This window comes from Dioscorea cayenensis, unplaced genomic scaffold (assembly GCF_009730915.1).
Source record: "Dioscorea cayenensis subsp. rotundata cultivar TDr96_F1 unplaced genomic scaffold, TDr96_F1_v2_PseudoChromosome.rev07_lg8_w22 25.fasta BLBR01001916.1, whole genome shotgun sequence".
In the NCBI taxonomy this organism is placed as follows: Eukaryota; Viridiplantae; Streptophyta; class Magnoliopsida; order Dioscoreales; family Dioscoreaceae; genus Dioscorea; species Dioscorea cayenensis.
The window spans coordinates 1,185-17,256 of record NW_024088307.1 but is presented as its reverse complement, the minus strand read 5'-3'; the positions used below and the strand labels follow the sequence as shown (position 1 = coordinate 17,256).

Here is a 16,072-nt window from a genome sequence, read left to right as displayed (position 1 = left end):
TCATTTGGCTTTGAAGAGAAACTAGGGCACAAGTCGGCCCTAGTTTTGGATCTATCGTGTGGGACTCTCTCTCTCTCTCTCTCTCTCTCTCTCTCTCTCTCTCGTCTTGAGTCTGCTTGGTCAGTCGCTTCGCCTCCCTCGCTCCCGGCCGCCTCTCTCTCATTTGGCTTTTGAAGAGAAACTAGGGCACGAGTCGGCCCTAGTTTGTGTCTCTCGTGTGGGACTCTCTCTCTCTCTCTCTCTCTCTCTCTCTCTGTGTTCGTGTCGTGCTCGCTGCCTCCCTCCCTGCTCGTTGGCGCCCTCTCTCGCTTTGGCTTTTGAAAAAGAAACTAGAGCCGACCTGTTGGTAGTGCACAAGAGCTCCCGCTTCCTCTCTCTCTCTCGTGTGGTTGGCTTTCTGAAATTCTTGGCACAAAAGCCCGGCTCGCCTTGAAATCAAGTACAGAGGCAATGATGATGCCCTAAAAATTTCTATCCTGCCTCATCTCTCTACAACAATGGCATAGTGGCTTGGATGGCCTAGTAGGCAACCGCTACTCTTATTGTTGTAGAGGGAGGGGGAAGGATGGGAGAAGATCAGTACTGTTGAATCTGAGCCTCCATTTTGATTCTATTGCTTGATACTTTATCTATATTCAGCATGAATCATGTTTTTGCATCATGTATTTCTATCTGCCGATGTGGCTGGTTTGTGTGGTTGCGTCGCTCTATATAGGCATTACTCTTAGTAATTATGTTCTTGGCCATGATGATTTGCCTTATAAAAGAGTATATAGATTGGGTGGCATGGTAACTTTAGTTGCAGCCCTTGAATCGTGTTTATCCATGCGAAAGAATAGAGTGGCAAGATCTGAGCCTTTTTTTCCTTCTTAAATTGGTCTGCACCCCTTGAATCATGTTTATCTAGCCCTCTAATTTCATTTGATTTTTCACTTGGATTGGTCAAATTTGGTCTGTGTTTTGATTTCATGGGTTTTTGTTGTTCAGTGTTCATTGTTTTGTATTCATTGAGTTTTTATGGATATTTTCTGTGAAGCAACATTTGAATGGATTGAGATGCTTGCATTCTGTGGGAAGCAATTATTACCTTGTTAAAATGTGAATTATTTTTGCAGAATTCTTTTAGTGAGCCTGAGCCTCATCCCATTGTGCATAATTTCTTTATTACTTACAAATAATTGCCTGCAATTTTGTGTGAGTGATGATTGTGTATCTTGTTGTTCAGCTGAGTTTGCGGGGTTCGGGTAGGTATTTTTATGCGATCTTTTAGCTAGTGGTAGTGGAAATGCTTTCATGTTAAAAAGTTTTTCCATTTTTTTCATCAACTTTTTTTATTTTAATCTGTTTGATAGTGTTGAATGGATTTAAAGTTGCCTATTTGTGGTTTAAATGCCTGATCTTACTTTAGTATCAGTTTGATCTTATTACTGATAATCTTTTTCAATCTTTGATTGATATTGAGAACATTCATTTGGGTAGCTTCTTTGATCCGGCAATTTCATGATTGCTGTGATATTGTAGTATAATTGGTGTTTTCAATCCCTTTTTGGGACAATCAGCCAAAAGCTTTTACTTGTTGTTTTCTGTGTGCCTTTATGTCTTTTGGGGTCTTTAAGTATGTTTATTTGTGGAAATTTTGGTATTGTTATTTGTAGCCATGTCTCCTTAGTCTTTTAAAGATTGATCAGATCCGTGATCCGGGCAAAGCATGTTTGTTGTGGCTCGAGCATCAAGCTTGAAGAATGCTTTGTTCGATCCAAGGGAATATATTGTTTGCTTGATGAGTGAGCGATCGAGTTGCTTGTTGATATGTATTTGAGCATAATGTTATTGGTAGCTAAGGCATAAATCTAACTTTCGTACTTAAAAAAAGAAAAAAAATTTTGATCCGTGATTGCCTTAACCTTAATTCTAATCCAACTGTTGAAGAAAATCTGAAATTGGTTTCAGGTCCTAAAAGCGGTTGATCTTGGATTTTCCTTAATGCTGTGCATATAGACTTGAATTTATCCACGCATCCGGGATCCCTCCCTATATGTGGATGGAATCAGTGGAAGGCCTCCTTGAATTTATACTCTCAATGGAAGGCATCTGTAAGCCGCTGATCATCCACTTTTATCTTTTTGCTTGTTTTTGCTAATTGTTGTATATTGATTTAGCTTCTATAATTGCAATCCAGGTTTGACCAGCCCATCAAAGTTAATCCAGCTTCTTCTTGATTTGGCATAGAAGATCAGGAACTCCTAGAAATTGTGATGTCCAGGTTAAATCCGTTTTTTCCATTGTGAAGATGTTGTATGTTTATTATCCATGTGGACAAGGGGGGCTGAAGGCTGCAGACTTTCTCCAGCGACAAGAAGGAAGATTGGTTGTTTATTATCCCTTTTGGGAAGATGTTGTTTGTTTATTATCTCTTTTTTCTGGGTTCCATCATTAGCGTATTCACAAATTTCCGTATTCATCAATGGGATATTGGTTGTTGGGTATCAGAAAGTTATATAAATCGCTCAGACTTTTGTTATAATTGACTGTTATGCAAAATACAAATTTTAGAATGTCACTGCGAATTCAAAATAGAAATCAATTCTGTTATGCATTCAAGAATAATAACACTACCAATAGAATAAAGCATGGAAGTCTATTCTCCAAGCATGGAAGCATGGACACCTGCGCATACTACAAAATCAAACAACATCTCTTCATCTAACATAAGCAACACACAACATCTCTTCATCAAACATAAGCAACACACATACTACAAAATCAAACAACATCTCTTCATCAATCTAACATAAGCAACACACAACATCTCTTCATCAAACATAAGCAACACACATACTACAAAATCAAACAACATCTCATGGATACCTTCTTTTACTACAAAATTTTATAACATGAACACAAATACTTATAACACAAACAAACCATCTCTTCATCAAACATAAGCAACAAACAAAAAAAATTTATAACATGAACACAAATACTTAGAACACAAACTTTGAACACAAAATTTCTGGTTTCCTTCCATAAGCATGAACACAAATATGAACACAAAAATTAACCCTTGCGCTATATAAGTAACTTGCACCATAATACGATTCCCTAAAAAAATAAAATGGATAATACATCACAACTTCATGAAATGAAAATCTTAATCACTAAGTATTAAATACAAAAATAAATATGTAGATCTTGCAACTCACCTTAATTAGAGATCATTGCATTGGCTTGTAAAACCTAAAGAAGAACTGTGATGCATGTCTAATAAATGCTTGTGCGATAAGAATATGAAGTATTCTTTCCTTGTGTTGAGCATTACTTTTCTCAGGTTTTTAATGCTTATATGTGTGTATTTATGTTACTTTTATGCAGGTAGGGTGGTGAGGCCGAATATGAGAGAAAGAAGCCAATGCCGTTATGCACCAATTTGGAGGAAATCTTGCTAAGGTTCAAACATGAAGACATAGGTCGGGTTCGAGATGCGGGAATGTGTGCCAACCTCCTTGTATTCGAGTTAGCACAACTATTTGGAAGGGCACAAGGGCAGTCACATTCAAGCATTCTGACTTATACATATAGAACAAGATCTCTACTAATATGTCCGTTATTGAAGAAGGAAAGCGATCTACGATGTAAACATGTGCCCATTTGCGTTACCTCGATGAAAGCATGGATTCGAGAGTATTTCGGGCCGGTACTATAGCAAGAATACTGTACCAGCACTGTTCACAGTCGGCCAAGAAAACAGAAAAATAGAGAATCCACAAGGGCGTGTGGAAATTCCACACGCCCATGTGAAAAATCCACAGGGGCGCTCACACGGGCGTGTGAAATCCTGATTCCAGCCATTTAAAAGCCGATTTCAGCCCCGATTTCAGCATTCTTTTCTTCATCTTTTCCCCAACTTGAGAGAGGACTGTGGCTAGGGTTTTGAGAGATATTGGCTAGGGCTTTGGAGAGGTTCTACGGCTTTGACATCGCGCACCGTTTGGAAGAAGGTTAGTGGGAGAGCTTTCACCGGCACTGATCCGGCAAGGTATATCCTAGACCGGACAAAGGGACCCTTGCGATGAGTAGAGGACTCTCCACAAGACCATCGCCATGACTAACGAGTGGGTTTTCTATGGATGCTTTGTTTTTACATTTGATTTCATTAATTGTATATAGCTCCATGGAGAGCTAAACCCCTAGTGGGTACTTGAATATTTGTGAACCCTAGGATGTAATCGTTTTATTGAATCCCTTTATTATGCTTTCAATTAATTGATGTTTATTATGAGTTCCAATCTTGTATTCTTGATTGTATGCATACTCCCCTATAGTGACACTAGGGTTGAGAGTTCTTCTTGGTAACTCTTGTGAGTGAGTGGCACACCATGAGAGTTAGACAAAGCTAGATTGGAGATGGTTGAGAGGGTGAGTTGAGTGGTAGCGGAGCGCCCCTTTTCCTCTCCGGTGTGATCTATCCTACCTCCACGTTCCAAGAGTTCTTTGCGGCCATAGTAGAGTGAATGGGCTAAGGGATGACCTTCCGCTGGGGCTTAGTTGCGAGTGCAACGGAGTGAAGCGTTGAAGTGATTTTAGCATGTAGGGCTTAATTGTGGCTAGGGATCTTTCACCTGGACCAAAGGGTTAGGTCTATACATAGGAATAGGGTTTATCATTTGGAATCCGTAAAGCTCATTGCAATTCTATATGAGTGCGAGGTGTTGAGATTGTTCAATTTCTCCTCCAGGACATGTATAGAGTTAGCCATGGATGACCTTAGATTTGGGACTATGCAATTAAGGATTTCCGCGACTCACTATTGCATTAATTAAGAAAAATAATAGAGGTTTCTTGCACTTGAAATGATTATCCTAGGCGGAACAATATCCGGGTACCCCATTTTTATCGATTGCCTTACCTTCTCCTTTACTTGTGCTCTCTTTCTTGTTGTTTTTACTTTTGATAATTGAATCTTGTCACACATATCACTATTCGTCTTCCACATTAGTTAAGAAACAACTTAAGTGTCTTTATTCCCTACTCTCTGTGGATACGATACCCACTCATCTAGGATTATTACTTTGACACTCGTGCACTTGCGGTTTACACGCATATACAGACGTGTCAAGTTTTTGGCGCCGTTGCCGGGGAGTAGGCATTTAGAGATACTTTGTACTTTGTTTTTCTTAGCTATTCATTTATTCATTCTATTTCATATTTTCTTATTCTATCATCATTCTGATTTTTTTTCTTTCTTTTTAGGTACAACTCTAGGTTATGACCCGAGAGAACCCCTCCATATTGATTGAAGGAGATCCCGAGCTCGAACGTACACTTAGAAGAAAAGGAAAAAACCCATGCAAGAACAGTCTAATCTAGCTGATTTGGATGTAGAAGAATCTGAAAACATGGCAGAACAGAATGAGCAGCAGCAAACATTATCCAATTATGCCAAACCTTCAGTATTGGGGACACAATCGAGCATTGTGCGTCCCCCGATTATAGCTCAGAATTTCGAGCTGAAGCCGGCATTCATCCATATGTTGTAGCAATCCGCACAGTTTAATGGTTTGGCCGATGAGGATCCAAGCAGTCATATAGAGAACTTTCTCGAGGTATGTGATATGCTGAAAATAAATGGGGTAACGGATGATGCCATCAAGTTGAGAGCCTTCCCATTTTCCTTGAAAGGGAGAGCGAAGCAGTGGCTACACTCATTACCTAAAGCATCAATTACCACATGGGAGGAGATGGTAGAAGCTTTTCTTGGTCGTTATTTCCTTCCCAGAAAATTTGTAAAGCTTAGGAATGAGATCTCATCATTTGTACAGTTGGAATTGGAGTCTCTATTTGAGACGTGGGAAAGGTTCAAGGAGCTCCTGAGAAAGTGCCCGTAACACGGATTCCCGGAGTGGATGATTGTTCAGACCTTTTACAACGGTCTGAATTCGAGTACAAGGCAACTCTTGGATATGGCAGTAGGAGGTACCTTAGGCAGCAAGACCCCCGATGAGGCCCGTCAATTAATTGAAGAAATGGGGTTAAACAGCTACCAATAGAATGCCAGGGAGAAGAAAAAGGTGGCCGGTCTCCATGAGATAGTTGCAGTGACTTCGTTGGTGGCTCAAGTGGAATCATTGAGTAAGAAGTTAGATCTTCTAACTTCGAACAAAGTAGCGGCCGTGATTACTTGCACCTGGTGTGGTGGAAGACATGCTCCCTCCGATTGCCCGATATCTATTGGTGATGTATCTTCAGTTGAGAACATCGATTTTGTGGGTAATGACATGAGGAATCAAGGAAATCCATACAAGTAATACCTCACAACTGCGGGTTTGGAAGAGTCATCCCAATTTCTCGTGGAGCAACTAAGGTCCACAAAAGGCCATGGGGCCACCGGGTTTCCAACAACAAGGCCCAAATGTGGAAAACAGAGTTTCAGGTTTGAAGACCCGAATGACCGATTTGGAGAAGGCCTTCACTAGGTTTGTGTAATCGTCAAATATAAGGTTTGAATCAGTTGAGGCTACACTTCACAACCATACCGCCTCCTTACATAATCTTGAAAATCAAGTGGGAGCGATTATGAAGTCTCTATCGGAAAGGCCACATGGAAGCTTACCGAGTAATACCGAGACCAACCCTAGAGAGCATATGAAGGCGATCACTTTGAGAAATGGACGTGAGGTCGATGGTAGGCTTCCAAGTGAGAAGCCAAATGAACACTCACCCGAGGTTATAGAGGTTGAAGAGGGAACAAGAAAAGAGAAGGAGGTGGCACCCCCACCTTTCAAGCCAAGGATCCCTTATCCCTCTAGATTGTAGAATGACCAAGGGGATGAACAGTACAAGAAGTTCCTGAGTTTTTTCAAGCAATTCCACATCAATATTCCTTTTGTTAAGGCATTGGCCCAAATGCCTAAGTATGCAAAATTTTTGAAAGACTTGTTGACCAACAAGAGGAAGTTGGAGGAGAGTGCTTTAGTGATCTTAGATGCATCTTGCTCGGCGGTCTTACAAAAGAACATGTCGAACAAGAAGAAGGACCCGGGAAGCTTCATCATTCCGTGCAATATTGGCAATCTAGGTGAAGAAATGGCATTGGCAGACTCAGGGGCAAGCATCAACGTCATGCTATACACATTCTTTCAAAAGCTAGGCTTGAGCGAGCCTAGACCTACTAGGATGACTTTGCAACTAGAGGACCGAACGTTGAGAGATCCGAGAGGCATCATCGAGGATATGCTTATCAAGGTGGACAAGTATATTTTTTCGGTTGACTTTGTAGTGCTAAACGTCGATGAGGATGCGGATGTACCCTTGATACCTTGGAGGCCGTTTTTGTGGACTTCCAAGGCATTGATTGACATGGACAGCGGAGAGCTAACTTTGAGAGTTGGATATGACAAGCTCACATACCGCCTTGCTGAAGTCATGCGGTATTCTCTTGATTTCGATGATACTTTGTATTTTCTAGACGCTACTGATGAGATTGTTAATGAATACATACAGGAAATGTTCAATCCGGATCCATACGAAGGCTTATTCGACCAAGGGAGGACAATGAAGAGATCATGATGCTTGGTTCGACAAAAACAGTACCATCTACTCCGGGGATCTTGAAGAAGGTGCTCCGGAAATTGAAGAGGGCTAGGAGACGCCATCGGAAACGCTCCAAGGCTGTTGGAGACATGCGTGAACCGAACAAACTGGGTGAATCATTGCTAGGAAGTCCCAAGCCCGACAATTCACCCTCTACCCTCAAGAGATTTTGCTCATCATGTTTCCAAGCCATGGGTAAGAAGGAAACTTTTATCTATGAGCCCCCATGAGGTAAGACAGGGCACGTAAAGCTAAGTGATGTTAAACAAGCGCTTCTTGGGAGGCAACCCGAGTGTTTACTATTTTCTTAATTTGGTAGTTTACTGTTGCTTGAATAAATTGTTGAGTGTTGGTGTCTTGATGTTTTATATTTTTGCTGTGATTTAATCCTAGGTTTTCAAGTTCATCGTGTGTTTTCATGTGAATTTGGCGAAATTTTGGTTGTTTGAGCTATTTCTCATGGTTTTCACTGGTATAAATTGCATATTGGGGCAGGCTCTGAGTCTGTAAACATGCTCAGAAATTTTTTGCAGAGCCTGTAGAATTTTCTAAGGCATCCAGAGAAAACACACGGGCGTGTGGAATTAACACACTCCCGTGGTTTTTTATTGCAAGCTTATCCAGAGAAGGCATAGGGGCGTGGCCTCGGCCCTGTAAATGACCATGCAATCCTCGCACGCCCGTGTGTAATTTCCGCACGGGCATGTGAAGTCCTGCAGAGATTGGCAGACTTTCCTGAAAGCACACAGTGGCGTGGACTCGCCCCTGTGGGCGACCTTATGAAAATCGCACGGGTGTGGGTAATTTCTGCACGCCCGTGCGAATCTCTGCAGAGGAGATCTCTTCATCCCGAGAAGTCACAGGGGCGTGCGCTTGCCCCTGTGAGTTGGGCTTGTGAATTCCCACGCCGGTGTAGAATTTCCACACGGGCGTGCGGAATACTTAGAAATTTTTCTCAGATGTCCAGAGCAGCCACAGGGGCGTGCGGCTCCCCCTGTGGGTCGGGGGCATCGGCGTGGGTATTTTTCACACGCCTGTCTATTTGCGTTAAGAGGCAGTGAGTGTTTTCCCGAGAGCACACCGGGGCGTGCACTTGCCCATGCGAAGCTTTCCTGTGGAGGTACTGATAAGTGCTTGTGTGATATGAATGCAAAGCATTTTTTCCTTATTTTGAGCATTTCTTTTCTCTGGTTTTTACACTAACATTGTGTTTTTATGTTACTTTCGTGCAGGTAGGGTTGTGAGGCCGAGTATGAAGGAAAGAAGCCAATGTGGATCATAATGCAACGATTTTGGAGGAAATCTTGCTAAGGTTCAAACGCGAAGACATAGGTCGGGTGCGAGATGCTAGAGTGTGTGCCAACCTCCTCGTATTTGAGTTAGCACAACCATTTGGAGAGGCACAAGGGCAGTCACACTCAAGCATTCCGACTTATGCACATAGAACAAGATCTCCACCAACTTGTCCGTCATTAAAGAAGCAAAGCGATCCACGATGTGAACGTGTGCCCGTTTGTGTCACCTCGATGAAAGTATGGACTCGGGAAGTATTTTAGTACAGGTAATGTAGCGAAAGTCATCGTAGCAAAAGACTCGCTCACAGTCGGGCCGAGAAAAATAGGAATTTCAGAGAATCCACACGGCGTGTGGAAATTATACACGGCGTGTGGAAACTCCACATGGGCGTGTGAAAAATCCACGTGCCCGTGTGGTCGCTCCCAATTCCACCTCTATTTAAAAGCCGATTCAGCCCCGATTTCAGTATTCTTTTCTCCATCTTTTCCCCAACTTGAGAGGGGGTTTCGACTAGGGTTTTGAGAGGTATTGGCTAGGATTTTGGGGAGGTTCTATGGCTCCAACATCGTCATTCCTTAGGAAGAAGGTTGGTAGGGGAGCTTCCGTCTAGGCGTATCCTATACCGGACAAGGGAATCTTTGGACGACGAGTAGAGGACTTTCCACAAGGCCATCAATACGACTATCGAGGGGGGTTCTCTATAGATTCATTATTTTTATATTCTATTTCTTTGATTGTACTTAGCTCCATGGAGAGCTAAACCCCTAGTGGGTACTTGGGTATTTGTGAACCCTAGGATGTATTTGTTTCATTGAAGCCCTTTATTATTGCTATCAATTAATTGATGTTTATTGTGAGTTCCAACCTTGAATGCTTGATTGTATGAACATTTCCCCTAGAGTGACACTAGGGTTGAGAGTTCTTGTTGGTAACCTTGTGAGTGAGCGACACACCACGAGCATTAGACAAAGCTAGGTTGGAGAGGGTTGAGAGGGTGAGTCGAGAGGTACAGGAGCGTCCCCTTTCCCCTCCGACGTGATAGATTCTACCTCCGTTCCTCGAGTTCTTTGCTGCCATAATAAAGTGAATGGTCTAAGATATGACCCTCCGCTGGGGCTTAGTTGCGCGTGCAACGGAGTGAAGCGTTGAGGTGATCTTAGTATCTAGGGCTTAATTGTGGTTAGAGATCTTCCACCTGGACCAAAAAGTTAGGTCTATAATTAAGAAGAGATTTATCACTTGGTATCCCTAGAGCTTATTGCAACTCTATTCGAGTGCGAGGTTGAGAGGTTATTTAATCTCTCCTCCGGGACATGTATAGAGTTAGGTATAGTTGACCTTAGATTTGGGACTATGTGTTTAACGATTTCCACGACTCACCATTGCATTGTTTAGGAAGCATAATAGAGGGTTCTTGCACTTTATCGATCGCCTTACCTCCCTCTTTACTCGTACTCTCTTACTTGTTGTTTTTTACTTTTGAGAATTGAATCATTGTCACACTATCACTATTGATCTTTCACATAGCTAAAAAACGGATTAAGTGTTTTTATTCCCTATTCCCTGTGGCTTCGATACCCACTCATCCGGGATAATTAATTCGACAAACTCGTGCACTTGCGGGATATACGCAAGGGGATCTTGTCAAGTTTTTGCTACCGTTGCCGGGGAATAGGCGTTTAGAGATACTTTGCACTTTGTTTTATTAGCTATTTCACCATATATTCTATTTTATATCTTTTTATTCTATCATCATTCTGATTTCTTTTTCTTTCTTTTTGGGTGCAGCTCCAGGTTATAACCTGAGGGAATCCCTCAATATTGATTGAAGGAGATCTTGAGCTTGAACATACACTTAGAAGAAAAGGGAAAGAGCCTGTGCAAGAACAGTCTAATTTAGCTAATTTGGAAGTGGAAGGATTTGAAAACATAGCAGAACAGAACGAGCAACAGCGGACATTATCTGATTATGCCAGACCTTCAGTGTTGGGGACACAATCGAGCATTGTTCGTCCCCCGATCACAGCTCAGAGCTTTGAGCTGAAGCCGGCATTCATCCACATGTTGCAGCAATCCACACTGTTCAACAGTTTGGCCGATGAGGATCCAAACAGTCATATAGAGTTTGGCCGAGGTGTGTGATATGCTGAAGATAAATGGAGTGACGGATGATGCCATCAAGTTGAGAGCCTTCCCATTTTCCCTAAAGGGGAGAGCGAAGCAGTGGCTACACTCATTACCTGGAGCATCAATTACCACATGGGAGGAGATGGTAGAAGCTTTTCTTGCCCGTTATTTCCCTCCCAGAAAATCAGCAAAGCTTAGGAATGAGATCTCATCCTTTGTTCAGTTGGAATTGGTGTCTCTATTCGAGACATGGGAAAGGTTCAAGAAACTCCTGAGAAAGTGCCCGGAACACGGATTTCCGGAGTGGATGATTGTTCAGACATATTACAATGGTTTGAATCTGAGTACAAGGCAACTCTTGGATGCGGCAGCAGGAGGTACTTTAGGTAGCAAGACCCTCGATGAGGCCCGTCAATTAATTAAGGAAATGGGGCTAAACAGCAACCAATGGAATGCTAGGGAGAAGAAAAAGATGGCCGGTCTCCATGAAATAGATGCGGTAACTTCATTGGCGGCTCAAGTGGAAAATTTGAGTAAGAAGTTAGATCTTCTAACTTCAAATAGAGTGGCGGCCGTGACTAATTGCACCAGGTGTGGTGGAGGACATGCTTCCTCCGATTGCCCAATCTCTATCGGTGATGTTTCTTCGGTGGAGAACGTTGATTTTGTAGGTAATGGCATGAGACCTCAAGGAAACCCATATAGCAATACCAACAATTATGGTTGGAAGAATCATCCAAATTTCTCATGGAGTAATCAGGGTCCACAAAAGGCTATGGGGCCACTGGGTTTCCAACAACAATAACAAGCCCCTCAGGTGGAAAACAGAGTCTCAAGTTTGGAAACCCGAATGAACGACTTAGACAAGCACTTGACTAGATTTGTGCAATTTGCAAATACAAGGTTTGAATCAGTCGAGGCTACACTTCGCAACCACACCGCCTCTTTGCATAACCTTGAAAATCAAGTGGGGCAAATTGCGAAGTCTCTCTCTCTGAAAGGCCACATGGAAGCTTGCCGAGCAATACAGAAACCAACCCTAGAGAGCACGTGAAGGCGATCACTTTGAGAAGTGGTCATGAGGTTGAAGGTAGGCTTCCGAGTGAGAAGCCAAAAGAACACGCACCCGAGGTTATAGAGGTGGAAGAGGGAACAAGCAAAGAGAAAGAGGTGTCACCCCTACCTTTCAAGCCAAGAATCCCATATCCCTCTAGATTGAAAAATGACCAAGGGGATGAACAGTATAAGAAGTTCGTGAGTTTGTTCAAGCAGCTCCACATCAATATTCCTTTTGTTGAGGCATTGGCCCAAATGCCTAAGTATGCGAAGTTCTTGAAAGACTTGTTGACTAACAAGAGGAAATTGGAGGAAAGTGCTTCAGTGATTTTAGATGCTTCATGCTCGGCGGTATTGCAAAAGAACATACCGAACAAGAAGAAAGACCCAGGAAGCTTCATCATTCCGTGTAATATTGGCAATCTAGGTGAGGAAATGGCATTGGCGGACTCAGGGGCCAGTATCAACGTTATGTCATACACCTTCTTTCAAAAGCTAGGCTTGGGTGAGCCTAGGCCTACTTGGATGACTTTACAACTAGCGGACAGAACAGTATGACATCCGAGAGGTATCATTGAAGACGTGCTTGTCAAGGTGGACAAGTACATTTTTCCGGTTGACTTTGTAGTGCTAGACATCGATGAGGATGCGGATGTACCTTTGATACTTGGGAGACCATTCTTGCGGACTTCCAAGGCATTGATTGACATGGACGGCGGAGAGCTAACTTTGAGGGTTGGAGATGACAAGCTCACATACCGCCTTGCTGAATCCATATGGCATTCTCTTGATTTCGATGATACTTTATACTTTCTAGACACTACTAATGAGATTGTTGATGAATACATGCAGGAAATGTTCAATCCGGACCCATACGAGGGTTTGTTTGACCAAGAGAAGGATTATGAAGAAGTAATGATGCTTGGTGCGACCGAAGAAGTACCATCTACCCCGGGGATCTTGAAGAAGGTGCTCCGGAAAATGAAAAGGGCTAGGAGACGCCACCGGAAACACTCCAAGTCTGTTGGAGACGTACATGAACTGAAGAAGTTGGACGAATCATTGTTAGGTGGTCCGAAGCCCGATAATTCACCTTCTATCCTCAAGAGACTCTGCACATCATGATTTCAAGCCATGGGTAAGAGGGCAACTTTCATTCATGAACCCCCGTGAGGTAAGACAAGGTACGTCAAGCTTAGTAACGTTAAACAAGTGCTTCTTGGGAGGCAACCCAAGTGTTTACTGTTTTCTTATCTTCCAGTTTAGTTTGTTTGCATGAATAAATTGTTAAGTGTTGGTGTCTTGATTTTTAGATGCTTGTGCTGAGATTTTCTTGTGAACTTTGAATATTCATCGTGTGTTTTCATGTGGAATTGGCGAAGTTATGTCGTTTGAGCTTTATTCCATGTTTTTCGCTGGTAAAACTCGCATACTAGGGCAGGCTCTGAGTGTGTAAACATGTTCAAAAACTTTCTGCAGAGCCTGCAGGTTTTTCTAAGGCATCCAGTGAAGACGCACGGGTGTGTGGAATTTCAGCACGCCCGTGGATTTGTATTGTGAGCTCATCCAGAGAAGCCACAGGGGCGTGCGGCTGCCCCTGTGGGAAGGGTGCACAGGCGTGGGTATTTTCCACACGCCAGTGGGAGAGTGTTCAGAGACAATGAGATGTTTTCCCGAGAGCGCACAGGGGCGTGTGTACGCCCCTGTGGCTCTCTCGTAATGAGGCACATGGGCATGGATAATTTCCGCACGCCCGTGTGGATGCATAGAACCCCAAGGGGCGTGATTTCTTTTTAAAGAAGAATAGTTTCTCTCCTTCTTCACGTCTTCCAGTCGTTTGAAAACACTCTCACATCATTTCCCGACTTCATAGCACCAATTTGGTGGGATTTTGGCAAGGTTTTCCGGCTGGTTCTTGATTTTCTCTTCCCATATCGTCGGTAAGCCCTATTTAAAATTTTCTTCGCAAATTCATGGTTTCCATCGATGAATTTAGAGAAAAATGCTTCGTTTATCCAATTAGAAAGATTATATGTGTTTTAGAACGAAGAAGAGGTAATTTCACGGTGTATTTTAGGAGTTTTAAGGCGCGGCCGTGTGGCTTTCACGCCCCGTGGATCCACACGAGCGTGCGGAAATTCCACACGATCGTGTGGATTTCTGCAGCGTTAGTTTATCAACTTGTTTGATCGATTTCGTTTCAAATTTTTCAGATTATGGCACCTTGGTCGAAGAAGTAAGCTGATAAGAGGCCGCGTGAGTCATCCCCTGAGCCTGAGGGCATGAGTTTCGCGATCCCAGAGCATCAGGTTCGCTATGAGTGCCTGTCAAGACTCTAGTTCGGACAGACTCGATTCCTGGACACGAGTATACTGTGAGATCTATAGTAGGGAGATGAGCTCACTGATGAGGTCGAGGATCTCGTTTCAGCAGGTGGTTTGAGGCAGTTATTGACGATTAGAGAGCCAGCCATCCGAGAATTTGCACTGGAGGTGCTATCATCATTCGAGTTTGATAGATCTTGCGTGAGCTTCGACAGTTTGGACACCATTTAGTTTAGAGCACTTGGACATCACCATAGCTTGAGCGTCACTCAGTTTTCAGTTCTGATTGGCTTGTATGAGAAGGTATTTACAGACACTGAGAAGTATACTCAGTTACCGACTGATTATCCTGGAGCCTTGACCCTGCAGAGAGCTTACAGAGTACTATGTGGTCATGGTTAGTACGAGCTTCTATACAGATATTTACATGCCATCATAAGTAGGTTGGTGAATAGCCGTGGTGATAGCACTGGTGTTCTGAGCCGGCAGGAGCTTCTATACTTGTACTCTATGGTGCAGCGCGTACCGATTCATTTAGGACACATCATGGCAGAGTACATCAGACATCATGGGCATTATGCTAGACTGGTAGTGATCTTCTCGGGCCCCTACATTACGAGATCAGTGCTGAGCATGGGTCTCTTGGCTTCGATTCGTGGGGCTGAGAAGATGAGTATACCTACCCCCCTGAGTTTAGAGACACTGAGATTGATGGTCATGGTCCGCAGAGTTTGGACAGGGGTTTATACTTTGGTGCTACCAGCTCCAGAGATAGCTGAGGATGAGGGTGATCATGCTGAGGCTTCCCAGCCTGCCCCCGAGCCTCAGCCAGCACCGATGGAAACTGAGGCACCTCCGGCGGCAGAGGACGCATCCCCCGTGCGTATGTTTTTACCATCTCGAGCCCATGATCGCTTTGAGAGGCTCGAGAATGCGGTGGGAGTGATATGGGCAGAGGTGACTGAGGCTCGAGTAGAGATTGCCGAGATTAGGGTTATGCAGGTCACTTATTACACAGAGTTCATGGCACGTTTCGATGTATTACAGCAGATCTTAGAGCGAGACGTCGCCTCATCATTTGTCTTGCATCCGAGGACTCCTCAGGCTCCCTCGGCACCTCTAGCATCCCCATCACCTATTCTAGCACCACAGGATCCACCATGTGCTTCTCCACCACCAAGCAGCAGCAGAGGAGCTCGACAGAGCGTGACACCGACATTTGACTTTATTTTTCTATATTTTCTTTATTTTGCATTTTATTTTAGACTTGTTTACTCAGAAAGGATTCCCCTTCTGAGTTTATTTTCATTTTGCATCTCGAGTTGTATTCATTGCTTTATCTTTTATATACTCGAGTTATTTTTGTATTTCTTGTGCTTCACTGAACCCCCTCGTGTATGCGTGCAGATGGTTTTTATCATCTTGGGAATTGAGACTTTGAAATCATGGGCACGGCCAAAGTGCTTTTGGCACTTGGCCGTGTGAGCTTCACAACCTCGCTTCAACATTAATCCCAAGGACTTAGCTCCATCAAACGTGACACTAGGGAGTCGGGGAGTATTGTTTTGATTGCTTCTCCCACATATATTCTTCATTAATATATATTTTGAGTGAGCTTGAATATGTACATTGAGGACAATGTACAACTTAAGTGTGTGTGTGTGTGGGGGTGGGGGTGT

The 16,072-nt window shown here is 43.3% G+C and overlaps 2 non-coding genes across 2 annotated transcripts; both read right to left on the bottom strand.

Moving 5' to 3' along the window:
* Nucleotides 1-5,786: 5,786 nt before the first annotated feature.
* LOC120257156 lies at nt 5,787-5,893 on the bottom strand. The gene has a single exon (XR_005535549.1). It is a non-coding gene; the product is annotated as a small nucleolar RNA R71 (small nucleolar RNA).
* Nucleotides 5,894-11,203: 5,310 nt separating this feature from the next.
* LOC120257157 lies at nt 11,204-11,310 on the bottom strand. The gene has a single exon (XR_005535550.1). It is a non-coding gene; the product is annotated as a small nucleolar RNA R71 (small nucleolar RNA).
* Between the last annotated feature and the right edge of the window lie 4,762 nt (nt 11,311-16,072).